The sequence below is a fragment of the Chiloscyllium plagiosum genome, chromosome 20 (assembly GCF_004010195.1).
Source record: "Chiloscyllium plagiosum isolate BGI_BamShark_2017 chromosome 20, ASM401019v2, whole genome shotgun sequence".
NCBI lineage: Eukaryota > Metazoa > Chordata > Chondrichthyes > Orectolobiformes > Hemiscylliidae > Chiloscyllium > Chiloscyllium plagiosum.
The window spans coordinates 25,253,223-25,279,386 of record NC_057729.1 but is presented as its reverse complement, the minus strand read 5'-3'; the positions used below and the strand labels follow the sequence as shown (position 1 = coordinate 25,279,386).

Below are 26,164 nucleotides of genomic sequence, written 5' to 3'. Positions count from 1 at the left end.
CTTGTTCTTTTCCATAATACTCTAAACTGAATTATATTATCACCATTCTTTTCCAAATAAACAACAAAAACATGCTAAGCTAGTCCCATTCCATTCCCCAGACCTAGATCAGGCATTACTTCTTTCCTCATTTGGCTGCGATTATACTGAGTATGATGGTTCTCTTGTATTCATTTCAGGAATTCCTTCACTTATGTGACCTTGATATTGTAATTTGTATTGTGACCTTGATATTGTATTCCATTTTGTATTTGGATAATGGAAGTCGCTCAGTTACACAACTCTAAAGTTTTCAGCAATTTGCTCTTTCACTCCCTTTCCACTGATTGGTGATCCATTTACGTTGCATTGTGGTTGCTCCATTACTGTTCCCAAATCCGAACCAAATAGCTTTTATCTTTGAATATTCAAGCATATCAATCCTATCTAGTTTTACTGTGATATCAAAACTGCCAGCCCCATTCTCTTTTAAATCCCCTCCCTCTCTTTCCTGAATACATTGTAGCCAGAAATATTAAATGACCCTTCTATTTCTTGTATAAGTTCTCCATTATGAACACTATATCAAAGCCCCATATGACCAATTGTGCCTGCAGCTCACAAACATTATTTGCTACACTCTAGAAATTTAAGCACCAGTATGGACATTTATTTGCATGTGCAATAAACTTATCTCCTTCTGCCTTGCCTTTCCCACTTCTGACATATTGTTTGTCAGCTCCCAATTCTCCACACTCTTTGTACTTCTTCTGTATTATCTCATCTTGATACCCTCCCCCTGTCAAACTAGTTCATACCAGCCCTTCCTCACAAGTTAATCTCCACCGAAAGTATATTAGTTCTAACCCTGGAGAAGTGCAATCCATTGGTCTTGAACCCTGGTGACATGGAACTCCTACCAAAGCTTAAATGTCTGAAGACATCCTTTCAGGATCATTTCTTAAACCATGTTTTTCTTACCATTCCAAACCAACTGTCTCAGAGATTTTTACCTTTGTCATCTTAATAATTAACTTCTCCTTAATTCTTGAAATCTTGTCTGTCGGATTTCAACTCTCTTCTTACCTATGTCATTCATTCTAACATTGACTATGACATCTGCTTGTTTTCATCCTCTCATCTGTGGTCTTTTATCAAATCTGCCTATCATCCTTTGTCAAACCCCCTTTTATCTTAAACATGCTGTTCATGGTAGGAAACATTTTAGAGTTCCAGTGATGTGGAATATTTTTGCACTTGTTGCTCCCAGCTGTCAGATTGCGATGTCAAAAATGGAACCTCCAAGCTTTATGCTTACTTCATGTTCAACATTTTCATGAGTGTCATCTATTTAAAGATGTGGGAAGAATTGGGATGGTTGCTTTCAGAATTAATATGTATACTTATGAAGATTTTCCACAGTCAGTAATTCTAATAAAAGCCTAAATACTGTATATAACAAATGAGATTACTTACAATTTCACAGAAGTTCTCTCCAAAGTGCCAAATGTATTTACAATGTACAAAATTGACCACACAAATACTTGCAGGATTACTTTGCAGAGAGAGTTCATTTAAAAAAAATTAATCTATTTTTCTAATGAACCCTGTCCAGAGATGTTATTATATTTGAACTCCAGTCTCTTGGTCCAGGGGTAGGGACACTATTAATGTTGTTCGTAACAACTGGCAGCTAGGAGGGTGGGGTGGGGGCGGGGGGTGGGGAGGTTAAGATGAAAATTAAGACACTGTTAAGTTTGAACAGTTGTCAAGTATGAGCTTGGACAACATTGCCAGATTGTATCTATTCAAAGTCTTGGCAAACAACATGATGCAAGCTAAAAAAAAAACAGATTTCATTTTTAGCAACAGGCATACGCATGTAAATTCTATCAGTTGGTTAATAATTCTATCACTAAATATGGAGTGCATGGGAAAATGTTAGATCCCAAAATAAAGTTATTCATCAAGGGAAAAATCTTGCAATGTGCTCAAATATCTAATGAAGTAATATTTTCTCATTTTTCTGTGAATTAAAGTTTTAAAAATATCTCAAGGAGGTTCAGATCATTCAGACAATGTAGTATCAGAGCCTGTACAGACAGTAGATACTTTCTGTTTTTCAAAGAGAATCTTTCCAGAAAAATAAAAGTTCCTTGATACTTTGTATGCTGCTGTTGAAGCAATGGGAGCAACAATAAAAATGAAGTTATTTCTAAGACAAGAATAGATATCAAGCCTAGAGTCTGACTGACAGATGGTTTTAGATTCCAAGCTGTTTTTCTTAAAGCATCTGCTCTTCACATTCTCCTCTAAGTTAATTGCAATTTGCAAACAGAGATATCCAGAAAATACATTTTCCACTTTTTGGGGGTCAAACTAAAGGAACAAAATATAAGAGTGTACATGGGTGGAGTGGACCTTCCAGTATTCATTTTGTTAATTAAGGACTTGGGAGTGTATGTATTGGGAGTTCTGGCTTGGTATTCTTATGGTGCTATCAATTGTGGCACTCATTTAAGATTTTGAAATTATTTTATTGAAAATCTAAATAATAAGAATATACAGCCATTTCAAAAAGGACTTTTAAAAAAGCACCATGATAAACAAGAGATTTATCAAAAACTCTCACCCTGAGTTTCATTACTGGTTATTGTGCTATAGGCTGCTTTTTATTGTTCTGTTCAGGTCCATAATCCTCTCCAATATATAATGTAGAACCTGGGCTTTCTCCTTGCAAGCCCCATTGGCACTCCTCCCCTTAGGTCTGAAGTGGTGGCATACCAAGCTGCAAATGGGGAGAAAAGAGAGAAATTATAACTGACTACAAACATAATTTGAAGTCATAAAGAATATGGAACATAAGAACTAGGATGATGTTCAGAGATGCTGCAAAAGCTGATATCAAGCACATGTAAGTGAATGGATAAATCATTGGATGTGAGTGTTACTAGATCTGGACCAGGCCAGACACCCTCAAAATATTTTAAGAAGGTAGCCTAACCCAAACAGTAACTTTTTCTTATTTTAAAGGCAGCTGTGAAATGGACATTCCAGGTGTGATGCAGCTGGTCAAACCATTCGGTTTTAAGCAAAACAGAATTTATTGAAACACTATCGTTGAAACATGAACAAAAGAAAATGGAATTTAAAATAAATGAGCTGTTGGAAAACTTAACCAACCCAGTACAGCAATTTAATTAAGGAGCTGTTCCAATCTAGTAACATCCCATAAACACATCCCTTGGCAAAAAGGTAAATTGAAATAGAGATTCTTACAGGCAGGAGGGAACAACTTCCAAAGAGATTTCAGAGAGAAATGTCAGACAGGAATCATCTGTTGAAGCTTGCCTTCCTCCCCTGGACTTCAGCATCTTGTGACTGCTACAGCTTACCCAAACTAGAAAAACCTGAACTGGGAGAACTGGCCACCCCCCTGTCATTGTTAAACTAGACACTTTGGTACCTCTGCCTTTATGACATCTCTTGAAAAAACCCAAGGAAAAAATAATCTAGCTGGCTAGTATTTATTGCCAATTCCTAATTGTCCAGAGGACAGTTTGGGAGTCACCCACATTGCTGTGGGTCTGGAGTCACATGTAGGCCAGACCAAGTAAGGATGGCAGCTTGCTTCCCAAAAGAAGGAAAGAACATTAGTGAACCAGGTAGGTTTTTCCAATAATTAACAATGGGTTCTGGCCATCATTAGATTCTTAGTTCCAGACTTTGTTAAAATTAAATTCAATTTCACCATCTGCCATGGTGGGATTTGAATTCAGTATATTACCTGGCTTTTTAGACTGATAGCCTTGCAATAATACCATTTAGCCATCACTTCCCTGAAATGGAAGCTATTGCAAAAAACCTTACCTTTAATTTAACAAGTAAAAGTGCAGGTATGGGTATGGCAACAGTGTCTGCATTGATGAAATGGGCACAAACTCTGCCATGAAACAATCTGTTGTGAAATTTGTCCAAGCTCCATACAGCAACATCCCAGATCTTGACAACATCAAGTCTGTTTCTGAACAGAGAACATTCTTTTATTGGCACTCTGTGATCAGAAGTCTGGAATTTATATAGAAATTATACATAATAATTATAGTATTATGAATGCCCAGGCTCTCTGTAGATGATAACCTTAGGAGTTAGAGACCCACAGAGAGAATCCTGTTTTTAAAGTCCCACCTATATCATACTAGAGGTGCAATAAGAAATGTATGAATAATTATCATTGTGCACGGTCACTGGGTTCTTCACTGGTGCCAGTTGATGGGGATGCAGGGCCCTCACACATCTATAACAATCTGGGTTTGGGTGGTGCTCATCTCACAATGTCCACAGCTTGGCTAGTCTATGAAGGAAATTATTGGAAAGATTCTCTGAGACAGGATATATACACATTTAGAAACAAATGGACTTATTAGTGATAGACAGCCTGGTTTTGTGAGCTGGAAGTCATGCCTCATTAACTAGATTCAATTTTTTGAGGAGATGGCAAAGATGACTGATGAGGCAAAAGCGGTTGATGTTGTTTACATGGACTTCAGTAAAACCTTTGACAAGATCCCTCATGGCAGATTGGTACAAAAGGTTAAGTCGCATGGCATCAATGGTGAGCTAGCAAGGTGTATACAGAACTGGCTTAGTCATAGGAGACAGAGGGGAGCGGTGGAAGGACATTTTTCAGAATGGAGGGCTGTGACTAGTGGTGTTCCACAGGGATCATTGCTGCTCCTGGTGTACACAAATGACTTGGAGGAAAATGTAGCTGGTCTAATTAGTAAGTTTGTGGACAATACAAAGATTGGCAGAGTTGCAGAAAGTGAGGAGGATTGTCAGTGGAAACAGCAGGATTTTTATCAGTCAGAGGTATGGACAAAAATATAGCAGATGCAGTTTAATTCAGACAAGTGTGAGGTGATACATTTTGGAAGGTTAGGTACAGGTGGAAATTATACAACAAATAACAGAACCTTTAGGAGTATTGATATGCAGAGGGATCTGGGTGTGCAGGTCCACAGATCACTGATAGTGGCAGCACGGGTAGATGAGGAAGTAAAAAGGCCTGTGGCATACTTGTCATCATTGGAAAGGCCATTGAGTGTAATGATAGACTAGTTATGCTGCAGCTTTATAGAACTTTATTTAAGCCACACTTGGAATATTACATACAATTCAAGTCACTACACTACCAGAAGGATGTTGATGCTTTGGAGAGGGTACAGAAAAGGATTACCATAATGTTGTCTGGTGTGTGGAATTTTAGCAATGAAGAAAGGTTGGATAGATTGGGTTTGTTTTCACTGGAATGCTAGGGGCTGGGGGGCAACCTGATAGAAGTTTGTAAGATTGTGAATAGCATGAATAGAGTGGAAAGTATGAAACGTTTTCCCAGGATGGAGGGGTCAATTACTAGGAGACACAGGTTCAAGGTGCAGGGGGTTGGGGAATGTTTAAAAGAGATTTGTAAGGCAAGTGTCACAAAGCTTGTCCCTTTTTCTAAAAGCTGTTCCTTTTCTCAAGGATGCTGTGTCCTTGGTTTTTTTTCAGAGGGGTCGTAAACGGGCCAGGCTCCGATTAGACTAGTTTGGTACAGAGATAAAAAGGATTTTGAGAGGCGTTTTGTTTATATGAAAACAGATGAGACTTCAGGCCAAAGTGGTCATGTTTTAGAAGTGACCTGTATAATGGAAGGGGAGTGGTCAGCTCTCTAGCTAAGCAGTTCAGTCCAGAACTAGTTGGGAGTTCAGAAGTGGACTGGGTGAACAGGCTTTCTCTCTTTCTGCCCTTCTAACTTCAACCTGTAAGCATTTGTTCCCTTTGTACTGTGTTTTAAAAGAGAGTTTGCTTATTGGGACTGTTGCGTATATTTGGAACAGCATAATTAAGTCTAGTTTGGATAGACTGAATTCTGTAGGGGTTTTGTATTCTGTTCTTTGTATTTCATTGTGTAATCTTGTGAATAAATTTCTGTCTGTTTTAAAACCTAGTAGTCAACCTAGCTAGCTTACTCCGGGTAATTCTCACTGTACACTTACGAAACAAATTGCAAAGTTACGGTCTGGGTTGCCTGCTCAAGAATGTTTTGAGTGGTCTGACCTTGTCCATAACACAAGTTTTCACACAATGGCTGGTGAGTGCCTGGATCATGTTTCCAGAGGAGTGGTGGAAACAAACACAATGCCAACATTCAAGAAACACCTGGATGAATACATGAATAGGAAGGAATAGGGGAACTTGGATGCTGCACGTGACAATAGTTTTAGTATGGATGGGCAAAATGTGTCAGCACAGGCTTGGAGGGCAGAAGGGTTGTTCATGTGTTGTACTGCTTTTTGTTCTCTGTTATAATACAGGAGCAAAAAAAAAGCAAGTTCTTTATTCCCTTCCTAATTGTATGCTGTGCTTTAATCTGAAACAAGAAGTCACGTTAACATGTACTTGGCAACCATATATGCTATGCGTTTATGCAGCACAGAAGTTGCATCTGAAAAAGGCAGTTAAGGTCTTGTAGCCAATACATTCCATCTAGAAGCAATGGATTATGCTTATGGCCTCCTGCATTTCACAGTTCAGGGATTACACTTTCTGCATGAAGACTCCCTTCTCTGTCTCAATTTGCACAAACGCGGGTGGCCTTTCCAGGTTTCTACCCCCACAAAGTAGAGTCTTGTTTTATTCCGTGACTCAGTCTCAGCCTCTGGAACTCAGCAGAGTGACCCTGTCATGAAATCATTGATTAAGCTCTTCAACAGTTTCTAGTTGTTGCTCTTTATCTGACCTCTCTTGTCCTTCTATCAATAAAAAGAATTCACAGGTTACATGTTTGATAGTGGCATAGTGTGTAGTTCTGTACGCCATGTGCCCTTTGCACAGATTTATCTCTGCAGTCCAGCAGTAACTTAACTATACTACAACAAGAATGAATGAGGAGATTGAACAATGAACCTTATCGTATTAGTGGCCCCCATGCCCTCTTCAGTTGCATGGCTCTATTCTGACACCAACAACACTCTCTGACTTCACACAGATTTCCAAAATGAGCCACTTCAGCAGCTTGTACTTACGCCCTTCTGCTATTTTCTCTTTTGGAGATTCTGGAGATAGGATGTATAAGAACTATAATTAATAGTCTTACAATGGATATAATGTGAGCTGCTAGTTTGCCAGTCAAGTGGACTGACTCTTTTCTCTCCCAGCTGTATCAAAACCCATGAGTGGTCCACATGTGGTTATTAATTGACCACTTAGGGGGCATCATTTGGCAGTAGGTAGAAAGGTGGAGTTTGAACCTTCTCATCCAACACGTAATTTGGGTGGAGGAGGAAACATGGCAAGTTCTAGGATGCCATCACCCTGCCTAATTAAACACCCTCTCACCTCCACGCCCTGACTTTCTTGACTCCAAGCTCTTTCAAACTGCATACTTTAAGTCTTGATTTAAAGGATGAAGTTGAAACCGTGCCATGAAGATGATGACCATGCCTGCTGTCCCCAATTTGTCATGATTTCAGGGTGATCGGGTTAAAATGTTACTGGAAGAGAGCGTCACTGACCTTTGGGTTTCCCAGGAATCAGCAAACCCCCTTTCAGTATATCACAAACTTAACATCCAGCCCCCTATCTTTTCATCAACTGATCCATCATTCTGACTTTCAGTCTCTCATTTATCAGCTCTCTTCTATCTCATATATGTTTAAACTGTTATTTAACGTTGTGTTATTATCCTTACTATGACAATTCACAACAAAATAATTGTTCCCTGATGTACACATTTATTACAATAGTATTTCTCGGTCCTGATTTCTTTTTCTCTGTTAAAGTGGTAAGATTAAGCAAGGATATTTAAACATGTCATTGCTCCACATGAATAAAGGATCACTTATTACAGCTGCTGTCTCTGTTCCCCCTCACAAATAGTTGGCAGAGTGAAGTTATATGGATACACTTATTATAAACTCTGAAGGCTTTCAACTTGATAAAATTAATAGGCGAGTTGCACTTAATATGTTTGACAGCATGAAGAAGTGAAATACTATCACCATTTATAGAAACAATGACATGCTCTTCTGGATTCCAAATCGTTATTTCTGGGAACAATATAATTTTCCCATTTCGGATACTCATTCGAGCATCAAAACATTGGGTTTAAGTTCACTATCTGTAGACTATATCCTTATCCCAACAATATATCTCTATGAATCTATGACTCTAATATAAAGATAGAAGATTGTGATAGGCTTCAACAGTATGTGGAGAGACTGGTTGAATAAGTAGATATGTGACAGATGGAATTTAATGCACAGAATTATGAGTTGATGCTCTTTGGTAGGAAAAATGTAAAAAAAATATATAAAATTAAGGATTCAACTCTCAAAGGAGTACAGGAGCAGTATCTTGGGAGAATTTATGTACAAATCATTGAAAATGGCAGGACAATTGAAAAAGTGGTTTAAAAAACAGAGTATCTTGAGTTTTATAGATAGAGGTGTAGAGCCCAAAAACAGGAATGTTATCGTGAGCCTTCATAAAACATATTTTTGGTCTCAAATAGATTTTTCCGTGCAATTCTAGGTATCACAATTTAGAAAGGATGTGAAGGCATTAGAGAGAGTATAGTAAAGATTTATGAGAATGGTTTCAGGGACAAGTGACATTTCTTACATGGGTATAATAGAGAGGCTGGATCTGTTCTCCTTACAGATGATAGGTTTGAGAAAAGATTTGATATAGAAGTTCAAAATCAAAAGGTGTCTAGAAAATTGACATTAACAGAAGATTTGAAAACCAGAGCTCACTGGTATAATCTGGATGACAAAGCTAACAATGACATAAGGAAAAATATCTCTTATGTAGTCTCGTCATGGCATCCTGCTGAAAGATCAGTGTTCAGGCACTCACTAGTGAAATAAGATATTGCTTGAGAAATTCAGCAGGGCTGACAGTGTTTGTGGAGAGAGAAAGAGTTAATATTTCAAATCTTTTATTTTTAAAGAAGTGTCATATTGGACTCAAAATGTTAGCTCTGTTCTCTCTACCCAATGGCTGCCAGACCTGCTGATTTTCTCGATGCATTTCCTCTATTTGTTTCAGGTTTCTTGCATCTGCAGTATTTTGCTTTTAAACCAGCAAGAACATATTAATTTATCATTCAACTCATTGGTGATTGTGAGGCCATGCTCCTCACAAAATAGCTACTGTATTTACTTGCATTAAATGTTCCTGTACTTCAAAGTAATTTTTCACAAAATTTTAAAGTTCATCAAAGAAACAAGTCTTCCTTTCAAAAGTACTTCTGCCATGTCAACTTGTTCTTCCATGAATACAAAATAAGCTGGTGTACAGATTTAACCATAAACCGGATTGAACCAGTGTACAGAGTAGAAAGGTATTAGCTTCAAGTGATAGCTGAGCTATCTCAGCTCAGACAGCTCAGTTTTGCTACACTGGAGATGAATGATACATAAATGTTTCAACACTGCAGAACTTGGGAGAGAAAATGTCGCAGGCCTGTTCCTGATTGATATCCAATTACTGTAACTGGAAAGTGTATTTTACAGCTGTTACATTGTACTTAGCCTCAGCTATAATCCTTGTCATTGTTAATCAATGGATAACCACTGGTTATGTTCACACTTGAAGAACGGTCAAGTTATTGAGGAATTAGAGGGCCTGGATATCACAGAATATTTTTCAGTTAAGCCTTTACTTTCATAAACTAATGAAAATCAATGATAATGATATTTGTTAATGAAATAATATCTCTGTACAAAACAAGGACTCGGAATAATCGAGAAGCCAATTAGGCAGGCCTGAAACCCTCTACATGTTAATCTTGATATTTTCTGAGTTATTGATGGTGAATATTTCTCTAATTCAAATATATCTGAGAGATAGTGATGCATTAACTACGGAATATCTTTGCCAAAAAGCAAGCTGAAAGGATGCTCCTCAGACAGTTAGTTTAGTATAAACAGGCCTTGTTTTTATTACCTTAACTCTTGATGTCTAGACACTCTCTCCAGGCAGACAGAACCCCCTTGCAATGATGCAGTGTGTAATGTGGCAGTGTTAGCAAGAAATTAAGTTAACAGTTTTGCTTCAGAGAAAATAAAACAAACATTATCTAAAAGCGTGTTTGAAGTTCTAACCACAATGGTATAAGGCCAAGTGGGCTTTGTCTCAAAAATCTGTGTATTTAGTTAGAAAATACTTCTGGCAGCCAGATTTTGTCCTTCGAGTACTCCACCCTTATTCCACATTACAGCTCATTGTATTGGATACATCTACACAGATTTTATAGTTAGTTGTAAGAAACTCTTGAACTGTCCTCTGATGGATGTATAGTAATCAAAGTTTCTCTGCAAAATAAATGGACATTAACTCGTCAAATAAAATTTTGAGGAACAAATTTTACAGGAAGCATAATTTGGATATCAGATTTTGGAAAGCAAATACTTCAGAATATCTTATAAGATTATAAGATAATATTAACATTCTTTTGCATTTTATGGCTGCAATGATACTTGGAGGTAATACAATTTGCAATATACAAGCAAATCATTTCATTCCATTTATCATTGATAACTTAGAACTTATATAGTGTGCTGTTGCAGAGGAAATTATGAAAACCTTTCAAGCTACAGTGCATAATTATGATAGCAGTATTCAGCCATTTTTAGTATCGAGTATTTCTTACTCTGGCACTACTGATGCATACTGCAATTATGATGATCTACATCATGACTCTGATAGAAGCAAAAAACTATCAAATATTTACTGTGTGAACATCCAAAACAGCTTCATAATTAATATGGTGTAGTTATTATTTCAATCTGAGCAGCACAACAGACAATGTTTGCACAGCAAGATCCCAGAAATATTACAAGACAGATGATTAGATAATGACTTCGATTTTGTGTTAATGGTAACAGTAAGGGTAATAATATTCATTTTTGTGTTGGTGCATAATGGGTAGCATGATGGCACAGTGGTTAGCACTGCTGCTTCACAGCACCAGAGACCTGGGTTCAATTCCCACCTTGGGCAACTGTCTGTGTGGGGTTTGTAAGTTGTGGGCTTGTTGGGCTGGAGGGCCTGTTTCCACACTGTAGGGAATCTAATCAAAATGAGTAGCCATTCTGGCATATGAACACTGTGATGATGCTGTTCCTTTAACAAGGTTATTCTGTCCTTGTATTTTTTATTCAGGCGGTCATAAAGACACAGGTTTCTAAAATGTCTGGGGTTGATCTACTTGAGGAAGCTTTTAAACAAAAAAAAACTTGTACAATGAAAGGGGAGTGGCCAGTTCTTTGAGCTCAGACTTTCTCTGGTTTTGGGTTTGGTTTGGTTTTAGCAAGCAGTCTGTTGTGAAGTTGTTGGACTGAAATAAACAGGTCCATGCTGATCCTCCCTCTCTCTGACATATCTCCTGTAAGAGCCTGTGTTTAATTTGACCTTTTTTGCCAAGGGATGTTTATGGGGATTGTTGCAAGTATTTGGAACAGTATCATTGAGTTGAGATAATTTATTGGGTTTTCAGATAAATTAAGTTATTCTACATTTTATTCTCTTTTTTTTGTGTTTCACTTGGTAATTTTGCAAATAAATTCTGTTTTGTTTAAAGGTAAGTGGTTGGGCAAGCTGCATCACTCCTGGAGTATCCACTCTACACCTGCGGAAAGCAACTAGCAAAATCAGGGCTGAGACTACTTTTTTGATATGTTTTGAGGGGGTCTGGGCTGGTCCAAAACAACACACGTAGTTAAATAGGGAGCCAATGGTCTAGTGGCATTATCACTGGACTATTAAGCAAGATACCCATGTAATGCTCTGGGACCAAATTCTGCCACAGCATTAAAAGTCTCATGATGACCATGAAACTGTTGTCAAGTGCTGGAGGAGTGACTTTGCCTGGTTAACTCATGTTCTTTTAGGAAAGAAACTGCTGTTCTTACCTGGTCTGGCCTCCATGTTTCTCCAGACCTACAACAACATGGTTAACTCTTAACTGCTCTCTGGGTGATCAGGGATGTGCAATAAATGCTGGCTTAGCCAGTAGATGTCTATGTTCTGTGAATGAATAATTCAAAAATTGCTGAAATCCAAAAGCTGCTGTCAAAGACCTTCTCATTCACATGGTGAGGTTGTGGTGAGGTTCCTTTTTAGACTATATAAAGAGGCTCAAAATCGGGATGAAAGTAATGGTGTGACCTTGGGAAATTTGCCCACTAGTTCTTCAGTGAAGATATCACAGAAGGTTAGCATTGGTGTTTTCAGTTCATTCTGAATTTTTAACAATGCTATAAGTGGCAATTACTGCCAAATTGCCTCTTTTTAGCACTAAATATTTGGTTTCATAAAAGTGCAGCTACATTTCTTTCAAAGTTAATAGCTGTTGGAGATATTTTTAATAAGTTAATTCTAATTTACATTTTCACATTTGGACTCTACATGCCTCAGTGAGGATTCTTCAGTTTGATAAGTTGAACAACATTGCTATTTCTTGTTCTGTTCACACGTGTAACTTTCTTCAAAGAGAGTGTTATATTGGATCAGACACTAGATTGGTGCAAATGTCCACTCAAAAGCCCATGAAAACATTGAGTTCAGTTGTGAGTGAGGTAAACAGCAGCACAGTTCCTCTGCTGCAACATAAAATATGGGTAATTTAGTTTTAATAATGTTGATTGAGTACAACTATTGACAGGACACCAGATGTTCCCTGTTTTTTTTTATTTTATATGTTGTTACTTTGTACATTTTATATTTACCCGAGAGACTGACAAGGTCTCAGTTTAACACCTTGTACGAAGGCCATCTGTCACAATGCAGCAATAATCCAGCCTAGACCCTATGCTGTGGACTGGGCTTTATAAAACAGAAAGGACAGCGCCAACATGAAGCCAAAGTTGACAACTGAAACAAAACCATGGGTGGTATGGCATGGCTTTGAGTGAAGTTTGAATACCTTCATCTTCTCATTATTCAAATGTATCATTAAGTCAGCCCTACAACATCTATGCTGAAAATGTATTGCTGGAAAAGCGCAGCAGGTCAGGCAGCATCCAAGGAACAGGAGAATCTCCGAACACATTTTCAGCTCTGATCTCCAGCATCTGCAGTCCTCACTTTCTCCTACAACATCTATGGTCCATTTTGGAACAGAATTGTTGCTTGCAAGAACAATCAATCTGTCTAGCTCATGAATGGAATACTCACCAGTGCTGATTATGTCAGGAGATAAAACTGAGGACTGCAGATGCTGGAAATCTGAAAGAAAACTAAAATGCTGGAGAAACTCAATAGATGTGGCAGCATCTGTGGAGAGAAAGTAGAGTCAATGTTTCAAGTCCAGTGACCCTTCTTCAGAACTGATTCTGATGAAGAATCAATGGACCCAAAACATTGACTGCTTTTTTGGCACAGTATTTAGTGCCATTTTATTTAGTGAAGAGAGCTGAACATTGTGATCATTTATGAGATTACCAAGATTTCACTTGCAGTAGGAGTTAATTCAGGTCTTATAACAAATATAGCCAGGCACATGTGATGCAAAAGGAAACTTTATGGTATTGCACATCAGCAGAGGTGAAATTGCATCAATCCTTTTTGCCCTCCCCTGGAAATGGCAGTATGTACACACAGATGAAGCATTAGTCATCATGCACATGTGAACACTGATTGCTACAGTTCTGTATTGTGAATGCTTATAACAAATGAAACAGTCTGTGTACATTTGGAGCCAAGACATCTAAACTTTGCATTATGTAAATGCCTGCACACAATTCCAACATTACAGGAACTAAATCCCAAATTCTTCTCCAAACTGATTAGATTACCTACAGTGTGGAAACAGACCCTTTGGCCCAACAGGTCCACACCACCCTCCGAAGAGCAACCCACCCAGTCCCATTTCCCTCTGACCAATGCACCTAATATTATGGGCAATTTAGCATGGCCATTTTACCTGATCTGTACATGTTTGGACAGTGGGAGGAAACCAGAGCACCCCGTGGAAACCTATGTGCAGACACAGGGAGAATGTGCAAACTCCACACAGACAGTTGCCTGAGGCTGGAATCGAACCTGGGACACTGGTGTTGTGAGGTAGCAGTGCTAACCACTGAGCCACCGTGCTATCCAAAGCATGTCAGGAGTGGGATCCGAACCCACGCCTCCAGAGGGGACTGCGATGTCAAGCAAGTTTGCTTGGTAATGGAATCTCAAGTAATTACTTCTTTCAGAACAACCCATATGGAAGGTATTGCTTCCAAAGATGACTTTTCTGTCTAATCATTAGTCAGCATCTGTTCCTTCAGTATACAGTCAGAATTACAGAAAATATTCCTGGGTGTATATGTATTCTCAATAGTATTGTGACAATGTGCAGAACCAAACAGCACGACAAAATCCACACTCACTGAAAGTGGCAGCACAGCATGAAGGACTTCCCTTTAATAGCAAGAAGTGCTGGTAAATACAGGTCAGATCGACATTTCAGTTCAATCCATTTCGGATCCATCATAACTCAGGCAGAACTGAAGGTGTACGATTCATGCCTACTCCCTAGGACATACAGAGACGCCTCAGACTTTTTAACTTCCTAACACCGTATACAGCCAACCTTTCCAACAATGCATTGCCATTAAGAAAGCTCTTAAAGAAAGGCATCCCATAAGTATGGTTGGAGGACCATTCATGAACATTTAAATCATTTAAGCAGAGCCATTTCTCTCTTCTCTGGCAGTTTCTGAATGCCTGTCTGTCACTTAGTAAGGCTGCTTTGGAATGCCAGTGTTCAACCTAGTGAATGGCAGCCTTTTAAATATGGTATGAATGCCAGGGATGATGGTGTTTTGGTAGATATTCAGTGAGTGGGGAATTCTTCTAGGAATGGCATGTGGTAAGGTGGGGCTAGAATTGTGCTAAACCTGTGCCACTGGGACAAGGAAGGTTTAATAAGACACATTTAGTAACACTTGGCAAAGGATTTTGCTAGGCCTCTTAAAGAAAATCCCTCCAAAACTTATGCTTCAGCAAAAAAAGTTAAGATTCAGCTCCTCATTCTTTTCTTACAAAGTGGTTAGGCCACTCAAACACCAGGGATTATCTAGGCTGCTCAAATCACTGCTTATTGCAGACAATATTTGCAAGATTTCCATGTTAACTGTGCACTAAGATGGAATACAAATAGCCTCAGAATTGTTTGTTCAATGATGCTGTTCTTCTTGGCACAAACATAGATGCTAGTGCTTTGAGATACCATACTTTGTAATCAATTTTGCCATAGGCAACTGGAATGGAGTTCATCATTAGTGTGCGAATGTTAATGTGAAACAAATACTCAGGAGGCTATAGTTAGACTTATGGGAAATAGAGGCTGAGCCAGGAGAAAAGGAGATTAGGAAGCGTGGCTAAAAATTTGGTTGCGAGAACTGTCCTGAGGATATATTAGAAGGAAAAAAGAACTTTGAGATCAAAATGTTTGGGGAGGAAACTACAGACATCCAAGGCAGATGATTGAAGGTTCTGCTCCAATAGTGGGGCAAAGAGTGGATATTGTCCTAAGGTTAGAATCAGACAATGGAAATTTCTGAAGAGAATATAAGACAAAAGATATGAAGAGGTAAATTTATTCAAAAACAAAGATATCAGAGCAGCAAAAAATCGGTTACTGAAATTCTATATAATTTTATCATTATATCTAAAAAATATATTTCTGACAATCAAGGTCAGTCTACAGGTAATTTGAATTCTTTTTCAAAAAAGCCCACAGATTTCTCTGTGCAGAAAGTGCAGACTCATATCCTGAAGCATTAGGGATTTGAGTGACCTCTTCAGCTATGTTACTGATTTTGGCTCATAATTCTCTTTTGATTTGTCTTTGAGTGGAATGGTTGAATAACTTGGAATAGCTGAAACAAAACCATATCATTCACTCTCAGATGTTCACAATGTACTGTATATAAGACTTTTTTCTGGTTATGCAGGAAATGCATAATAATAAAATTGGGTGTTTGGTAGGTTAGAAGCTTCCTCTTGCAAAAATATATTTTATTCCTAAAAATTGTCAACAAAAACACTTCTATTACATGATTTGCAAGAAAATTCAACATGCACAATCATAAGAATCTTCATATTTAGCAAATACATTTTACAATTTGTATGCAGCCTGAGGGCAAAGCATTTCAAATTACAAAAAGTGCAATAGATGCGAAGTTTTTTCCATAAGCTGTGTCACTCTGAGATGTCTCAATGCATTTTCAATTCTCGTTGATTTACAGCATATATGTTTTGTGAGGCAAACACCTTGATGGGTATTACACTTTCCAGCTCCTAGTTGTACTGTTGCAAAAATTTCCTGATAATAATTACTAATTAAATTTTAATAACATTTTGTCCTGCACCTCGGAATTTACCAATCTACATAACTTAGTCAACCCTTGGATACTAGCAAGGTTTGAGTTGACCAAAGAGCATCTTTCACCAGCTTGATAATTCTCCATACACAATTGACGATTGTCTCCATATGTGCAGCTGGGAACATCCCATTGACCACAGAGTCCTAAGTCACAGAGCTGCTTGGGATGCATCCCAGCACAAACCACTACATCTCTCTCTCCAACCATTCTTTATAAAGGAACATTGCACAAGCAGGTGGACAATGGTCTGTTACCACTACAGGGGCTTCAAGGGTGACTTGTGGAGAGGGTCCAGCCTCCAAGCATGTGGAAAGAATCTGATGGAAAGGCCTTTCTAACCACCAGCCTTCCTATACCTTGATGCTTCGTTATAACTTGTGGTGTTAGGGTATTCTACTGAATGACTTTGATAGTCTGCTCAGGAAGGAGAAAGTGAGGACTGCAGATGCTGCAGTCTGCTCAGGAAGCCATCCAACAGGATATACCATCTCCATTTCTTACACAGTCTGAAAGGCATTATGTGGTGATCATCGCCTGAGGGCCATTGTGATCAAAAGTGTTTTCTGCATAAACATTTCCATGAGGTAAAAGTGGTATTGCACAGTCCAATTACTCAGATCATTCTGTGGCAACAGACCTGAGCCACCCTTCACAAATTCAGGGACAGGTAGAGCCTCTGCATATAGTGACACTTAATACTGAAGGTCTATGCACAGCTTGATAAAACTGCACAAAGTTAGCCATCTGAATGAGGGCAATTTTGGATACATTTTCACCCATTTTATTTTGAAGTTTGTACGTGGTATCACTGCAAATTAAATTTGTTGACGTCTAGATAAAGTGGGAGATGGTCCATTGACCACCATGTCATAGGAGTGGAGGATAGGCCAGAATAGGCCAGCATGGAGAATGCCTCACACCTGATGACCAGGGCTCTTACCATAATAAAGAGAGAGAGTTGGATTCACATTCTCTATGGCTAATTGCTGCTTCCAGTTTTTAGCATAAGTCTCCACTCCTCCAAATCAAATCCATTGTAACTTTAGATGATTGGATCTGACAGTGAGGGGGAGAAAAGGCCTAGTTCCCAAAGAAAGTGGGCTTGCTTTTGCCTTGAGTTACCTTGGTTCTTGAGGCCAGTTTAAACGTGTCACGGATGCTAACTAGTCTGTGAACCAGCAGCAGATCAGAGCAGAAAATGGTGACACCATTCAGGTACAGGGAGACTTTGATCCGAGTGACTCCACTACCTGAGTTAATCATTCTCTTATACTCAGATCCATCCTGGTAGACTCAGCAAAGTGCACAAGCTGGACTGAGGAGAGAGAGAGAGAGAGAGAAAAGCCCTACTGTCACTACTCCATTGGGTAATGCCCTGGAAATCAAGCCCCACTAATCCTGGAGTCATCACAAAGGTGAAAGTTTGATTAAACTACTGAATTGTTCAATTTTAACGAATTATTTAATTCAGGTTAAAAAAAATACGCAGACCACAAGTTTATTATTAACAAGAAAAATCATCATTTTTTGCTAATCAAATGTTTTTAACTAATGGCAAGAAAGTAATATGAATTGCCAAACTATGATTCTATAATTTAAACTCTACATCTTTTAAAATTCCCATACACATACAAACAGACTCATAGAGACAAGACCGAGGTATTGCAAATGGGGAAGAAAGAAAAAAGTTAGTGAATCACAGTTCTGACACCAGTCCGGATTACAGGTGTCAACAAGTTGTTTTGTTTCAATTCCCTTCCAATTCCTTTCAACTTTTTGATGAGGTCACACAGGTTTGTGGGCACAGTGATTCTCACTCTGTCATTCACTGTTTAAAGATTTACCCTTTCATGGTTTCTCAAGGTGTTTCCCCCCTTCCTTTCAAGAAGTGAATTTGCAGAGAAAGAGAGAGTCACTAGCTCCTCCATTCATAGACGGGAGACAGCGAGAGAGATTTAGGTGCTTTAAATTTGCAGGCCAGATGTTATTTCTCTGTATTGTTCAAACACAAATCTGTGGCCACTTTCCCAGGAACTGAACAAAAAGATTGTTCCTATGCTGATCACACCTGAACACACAACTGGTCCTAGTTGAAAGACCCATCCAAAATCTGTCATTGAGCAAAACTGCCCTGAACACATCTCAACACAGCTGAGATGTCTAGCATTGTCCCCTGCTGTCTGAATAAGGAAATGTTCTATATCCAACTCACAATAATTTGCTTGTTGAAACTACAACATCTTCTTCCACAATTCCTTGGTGTAAAGTAATATATTTTTCCATTTTTTAGGTCTCAGCACAAAAAATAAAAGTGAACTTTACACTGCCTGAGTTCAAATTTAATCAGAAACCATTCTGCTTCCCACACATTAATTGGAACTGCGTTACTAATGATAGCGTAGAAAAACTGTACCCAATTGTGGATTCCTCCCATACCACATTTTGAACAGCACATCCATCATGTCGGTTTGTGATATTCTGTCAAAGGTTTTCCTCTGATCTAGGCTGAGGCAGGTGTTGACACTTCCTGTCGCTCAGACAGGCGATCAAATCCCTGAGTAGCATAAAGCTCTCAGAAATCTTTTTGTCAGGTACAGCATGTTGTTGTTGAGGGTGAATCGTCAACTCCAGAACAGACCTTACTCAATTGACAATGACATTGAACAGATTTTTTCATCGATTTTCTTCAGTGAAATGGGCTGTCAATTTCTAATTTACTTCTTTTCCCTCTTTGCTGATGGTGATAATACCTTTCCTCATTGGATTTGAACACATTGTCCACTGTAAGCATTCTCCCATACATCCCCATAAGGTCCTGGTTGGTAACTCCTACAGAGATGACTATAACTTGGCTAATAAGCCACGATTTCTGGGAGTTTTGTGTCATACAGTCCTGCATGAAAGGATTTGCTGATGGTCAAAATGTCAGACTGCATTGGCTTTACCAAGACATCTTCTTCCTTCAGAATGTTGATCACAGAGCTCGCTCTGTGTACCTTCTAGAAGAAACGCAAGCACGTCTTATCCTGTTCCATGGAGCAGACGCTGGAGCAGAAGGTAATCTTAAAATCCTTTGAGGCAAACAACAAGGCTTTTTGGCTTTTCACCACTTGGACATCCTTCTTGGCACTGACCCCCATTGACTGCAGCTGGAGCAGCTTCTGCAATGTGTTTCTGTTGGCCTAGATGTCCCTCATCTCTGAGCACTTTGAGCCAGAAGAACCTTTTGATGTTTACCTTCATTGCTTCCCACCAGAATCTTGGAGAGTCAAACAGGACTTCATGGATCTCCAGCCTTTGGGATCCCTTTTCAATTCCTTGATGTTTCCTGAGTTCAGAAAACCCATGCTTAATTTCCTTCTCCCTCTGCCACCCTTCTGGTATTCCTGTAGGTGACAGTCAACCATAAGATGGCAATAGTCAGGGAAGAACACCAATCTGAGGTCAGTGGATTTGACCATGAATGCATGGTACACATACAGGAAGTCTATCTTGGAATGACAGATCTGTCTAGCCTTGACCATGTGTATTTACTCTGTACTCAGTCTGCAGGGTTGCTGAAGAAATCATGCAGTTTGGCATCTTTTACTGTTTCTACTAGGAATATGGACATGATGTGCAGTCTGCTGCCATCTTTGCAGGATCTCTGCCACATCAATGATGTAGTTGAAGCCACTGCCCAGAATAACTTGCCCGATTCAATAGGTTAAAAGTATCAAGTTAGACAGAATGCATAAATTCTGCAGGCTAATTTTATGTAGTTTGAACAGTTCTAATCATGTTAAAGGAATAGTTACTGCAGTTAGGTGTCTTATACTTTAAAGTGCCATCTGTTGGTCAATAGCATACACTTCACAAAGTCTAGATTAGAGTGGTGCTGGAAAAGCACAGCAGGGCAGGCAGCATCCGAGGAGTAGGAAAATCGACGTTTTGGGCAAAAGCCCTCCATCAGGAATACTTTTTTTACCTACACTCACAAAACCTTGGACAAAATTAACTCCATCTATCTATTTTGACTTATATACACTTAATGTTATAATAGTTACTTAATTTGAGTTATCCAGCAATTTGATTTGAAATAATTCAATTAAAACACTTCCACTGAAATTGTAACTGTACTCTGTTGATTATTTTAACTCTTCCAATTCAATGTATTCAAATGTCCAACTCAGTGGGGGTCTTTACCAGAAGTAAGTGCTGCTTATTTCAAATTCAATCTTGTTCTAGCAAGCCAAAGTGGTTATCATTCCTGGACTATTGGACTTTGTCTCACTTGAACAGGCAAGTTCATTCACCAAAGGATTTAGAGTGATTCCAGTTCCTGTATTGTGAATCAACAATTTCAGTTATCATCAAACAAATAAATCTAACTTTTGCTGGGGAAAGTGAATTACATAGAAACATAGAAATCTGGAATAAGAATAGGCCATTCAGCCCTTTGAGCCTGCTCTGCTGTTTCGTGTAATCACAGCTGGCCTCTATCTTAATGATAATATTTCTGCTTTCACTTCATACCCCTCAATGTCCAGCCCTGATAGAATTTTATACATTTCAATCAGATTGCTCTCATTCCTCTAAACTTTATTGAATACAGGCCCAGTCAAACCAATCTCTCCTCCTATAACAGTCCTGCCATTCCTGGTTAGAGACAAAAAAAAACTGCAGATGTCGGAATCCAAAATAGATAGGCAGGAGGCTGGAAAAATATAGCAAGCCAGGCAGCATCAGGAAGTGGAGAAGTCAACATTTTGGGTATAACCCTTCTTCAGGATTGGCGGTGGGTGTGGGGACAGCTGCAGATAAAGGGGGTGGTGGGGGCAGGGTGGTGAAATGGGGATAGGTGAAGACAGGTAGAGGGTACGGCCTGGTTGGTCAGTAGGAGGAATGAATCCTTACACTGCTCTCTGCTACCAACCAAATTCATTCCTCCCATTGACCAACCAGGTCATACCCTCCCCCTGTCTTCACCTATCCCCATTTCACCACCCTGCCCCTGCCACCCCCTTTATCTGCAGCTCCCCCTACAGCCACCCACCCTCCACCCCCACCCCCCGAAGAAGGATTATACCAAAATGTTGACTTCTCCATCTCCTGGTCTTGCCTGGCCTGCTGTGTTCTTCCAGCCTCCTGCCTGTCTATTCTGCCATCCCTGGTAGCAACTTAATGAACCTTTACTGCACTCTCCCTATGACAAATATATCATCTCTAACTTAGGGAGATCAAAATTACACACATGAGCCCAGGTGTGGTCTCACCAACACACCATATAGCTTCAATGGTACAACTCTACTTCCAAACTTAAATCCTCTTGCAATGAAGGCCAGCATATATGGAATCCTAATTGCTTGCTGTACCTGCCTGTTTATTTTTAATAAATGGAGTAGAAGGACACCCAGATTCCTTTGTACATCCACATTTCCCGATGTATCACCATTTAAATAATACTCTGCCTTTCTGTTTTCACTGTAAAGTGGATTACTTCAGATTTATCCACACTATACTGCTCTGCCACATGTTTTCCCACACATTCAACTTGTCTAGATCACCCTGAAGCCTCCTTACATCCTTCTCACAATTCACAATCCTACCTAGTTTTGTATTGTCAGCAAATGTGGAAATACTGCATTTGGTTCCCTCATTTATATATATCATGAACAAGTGGGGTCCCAGCACTGATCCCTGCAAGATACTACTCATCAACCCCTGCCACCCAGTAAAAAGCACATTTCTGATGTGTAACCAATTTGCTATCCATGCTAACATATTACCCCCAATGCATGTGCTTTCATTTTTCCCACTAGCCCCTTGTGTAGGACCTTATCAAAAGCCTTTCTGAAATCCAAATATACACCATCCATTAATTCTCCTGTAAATATTCTTCTAGTTACCCCCTCAAAAAATTACAGTAGAGCATATTTTCCCTTTCATAAGCTAATGCTCACTTTGTCTGGTTCCATTTTAACCAAAATTTAACATTTTAACCAAATTATGTTCTGACAGTAAGTGTCATAACAATAAAAGTTTAAAGGTAATTCTGATGCTCTTTGGGATTGATGGCTCTTTAAAATAAGCATCAATTTTCGAGCAACCCAACCAAAATAATCACATATCAATGTTTCACATTTTACAAGTTTGCTATAGCAAATAAATGAAAACCAACATTGATTGAACATTATATAGTAGACAAATAACATACAAAAGTGCAGAAAAAGCATTTTTCACATTGCTAATTGATACAACTGAAAGCCTCACACCATGTTTAAACATCAATCCATATGCTCAATGAATATGTAGCCTTGTATTTAAAGACCTAATGCAAGTCTCCCCAATATTCCATCAGGTTATCTTTTCCCTGTCACATCAGTAAGTATCAGCCAGTGTTCTTTTCAAAGTTCCAACCTTCAAGCTCCTGACTACAATTGAACTAACTTATGGCATCAAGGCTTTCTCCAATGAATCCCTTCTTACCAACATTCTGTTTGATGATTAATAAAAACAGCCATTTCCCCGGCATAGCAACCACTATTTTTAATCTTCCTCTCATGTTTCTCTGTCTAACTGAGACTGACACTTGAATTTTCACACAGTCAGTGAGATTCTGAAGAACTTCCAAAATGACAGGCTGGACCTAAATTTGGAAATCCTGCCTTTATTCCCAAACTTCCCATTTTCAGATACAGGATAGGTGGTGGGCTGTGAACAGCCCATACAGGAACTCAGCATACTATTTGAACTCATTCCTGAATTCAAACAGACCCCATTTTACACAGGCTACTGCTCTGGATACATCAGTTAAAATTATAGCGTGAAAATTAATAATCAATTAATCAATAATTCTGGAAACAACAGCTCCTCACTTGAACCTTGGAGATAGTGCCCAGGCATTGAGGAGATAGGAGGTCAGGTAGTTGTTGAAGGATTTCCAGCCCGAATCTGTTGTTTGAGCTATAGTATTTATGTGGCTAATTCAGCTCAGTTTCTGGTCAATGGAAAACCCAGGATGTTGATTCTGGGGAAATCGATGATGGTAAAGCCATTGAACTTCAAGAGGTGGCTATGCAATCAAGACCACTGCATTTTTCCATTATCAGTTTTTGTAGGAATGATGACTGCATAGTCCTTATGGATGCAAAGCCCCATCTTTTGTATACCAGATTCCATCCAAATGTTGTGAGGCACTATTACTGTGCAAAATGGAATAAGTTCAGAGCAGATCCAGCACCTCAGAACTAGTTATCCATGAAACAGAGATCTGTGTTTAAAAAAAAAGTGTAACCTCTGGCTCAGCAATCGTCTAACTCTAATATAATGATCAAAGCAAGAAATAAATACATGTTCAGTGAGATGTGTGGGATTACATGTCAGGATCCGTACTTAGCATACCTAAAAATGGGATACCAACCCGGTGAAGATACAACATAGGACCATGTTAAATAAAGAAGCATGGTACTGTAAATTGTGCCAATCAATCCCGCAGACAATGAATCAGGTCAAAGTTTGACAGATTTGCCACATCAGGCCATGAATGATGGTAGGCAATCAAACAACTAATTGGAAGTGAGGGTTCCATGAATATCGCAGTTCCTAGTGAAGATGAAACCCAGCACATGAATGCAAAAATCTACCTTGGCCTCTTCTTGAGATCTGCAGCATCATAGAAGCCAGTCTTTATCTGATTCAATTCACTCCATGTGATATCAAGAAACAATTAAGCATGTTGGACACAGCTAAGGCAATGGACACTGACAACCTCTCAGTTGTTCTATTGAATATTTGTGCCCAGAAGTAGCTACTTCTACCACCAAATGGTTCCAATACAGTTACAAAACTAGCATGTATGTGACAAAGTTGAAAATTATCCAGATATGAGCTGTCTGCAAAAGAAGAATAAATCTAATGCAGGCAGTTAGCAACCCATTGCTGTTTTCCCGATCAACAGTAACATCAAATGGCACTTGCTTAGCAAAAACCTGTTCATTGATGCACAGCATGATTTTTACCACAGACGTAGCTTTGGTTCAAATATGGACTCAAAATAACTGAATTCCAGTGATAAAGTATGACATCCCCTGATAACAAGGAAGCATTTGACTAAATGTAATATCAAGGATCCCTAGGAATATTGATTAATAGGTATCAAGGAAAATCTCTCCCCTAGTGGAATAATATCTAAAATGAATGAAGAGGATTACTGAAGGCCAGTAACCAGGATATCACTCCAGAAGTGTCTCAGTGACTTATGCCCAATAATATATTGACTTATCAATGACCTTGTCACCATGATAAGGTCAGAGTAAGATCTGCAATGATGATTCAGGAGTGTGCAGTTTTGTTTAAAATTGTTCATATATTAGAGTAATCTGTGTCCTAATACAACTACACCTGGACAATATTCAGGCTTGTTTAATTGATGGAACAGCATTAATGCTATAGAATTTCCAAGAAAGCATAATCTTCAGCAGAGGTAGCCTACATTTTATGGCATGTATCAAACCTCTGTCAAAGTGTGTCTACTACTGTCGAGGCACAAGTCAGGAGTATAATCAAATTTTTTTCACTTGATTTGGATGAACAGAATACCAATGACAGTCAAGAAACTCTGCACTAACCAAGATGAAGAAGCCCATTTGATCAGTCCAGGCAGTCCTTCCATTGCAGGTTCACAGTGGCAGTAGTATCTATAAAATGCATTGTAGCAATTCATCAAGCCTTCTTTGACACCATCTCTCAAACTTGTTATCTCTACAGTCTAGAAGGGCAGCAAATTCCTCTTTATGTCACATGCCATTCTGAATTCAAAATATATTGTCATTCTTACAGCATCGCTGAGCCAAGATCCAGAAACCTACTTTCCATTAACGCAGAGTGTATCTTAAACACATGAATGGCAGAGATTCAAGTGCAATTGGGATGGGCAGTAAAGGATGGTCTTTCAGTCACACCCACATTCTGTGAACTAATAAAAACAAAATCATGTGTGAATAAGAAAAAAAAAGCAAATTACTGTGATGACTTGTACCAACATTATTGGGAAACAAACAAAAATACTCGTGATTGGGAATTCTAATTTCATCTCCATTTTGATGTTGCAGTTACTCTATTGCCATCTTATAGAAAAAAAAACAGAAATATGGGCACAGGCGTTCTTGATGCATGAATGCTGTGTCTGAACAAAGCCTTTGCAAGGTAGAAAAGCCATGTTGATAGATGACAATTTTGGGCTTGTATTAAGTTCCTATACCTAAGGGCAAAATCCATTTGTAACTTGTTTGCAGACGTATACATTCAGCTCACCACACTCAAGGATCAATAGTAGGCACTGATAGTCAGGTATAATGCTGTAAATCACTTTTAAAGTTAGCATTTTCTGTTACCGTTACCTGTAGATATAAGATTTGAATCCATTATCAGTGTTGATTTTTTTTTAATTTCAAAAATATACTTTATTCATAAAATAATTTGATGGTCTGTACAATTGGTCATGCCATACATATGTAAACATGTACATACAGAGATCAGAATTTATCATTTTTATACAGGTCTGTACATTTTTCAATCATATGCCCATATGATTAGCTGAGGCGTCAGCAGAGCCCAAATGACTGCATGGGCCCCCTGTTCTTCGTTAGGCAGGCAGATGTTACACAGTGGTCTTTCCCCACAGCGCCTTGGCGGCAGCTGCCCCAAACTTCAGCGCATCCCTCAGCACGTAGTCCTGGACCTTGGAATGTGCCAGACTGCAGCACTCAGTCGGG

At 38.9% G+C, this 26,164-nt stretch overlaps 1 long non-coding RNA gene across 1 annotated transcript in view; it reads right to left on the bottom strand.

Moving 5' to 3' along the window:
- Positions 1 to 2,631: 2,631 nt before the first annotated feature.
- Positions 2,632 to 26,164, bottom strand: part of LOC122559909 — a 36,963-nt gene continuing 13,430 nt past the window's right edge. The window contains exon 3 of the long non-coding RNA XR_006314594.1: positions 2,632 to 2,767. This is a non-coding gene — a long non-coding RNA (uncharacterized LOC122559909). The remainder of the gene's footprint in view (positions 2,768 to 26,164) is intronic.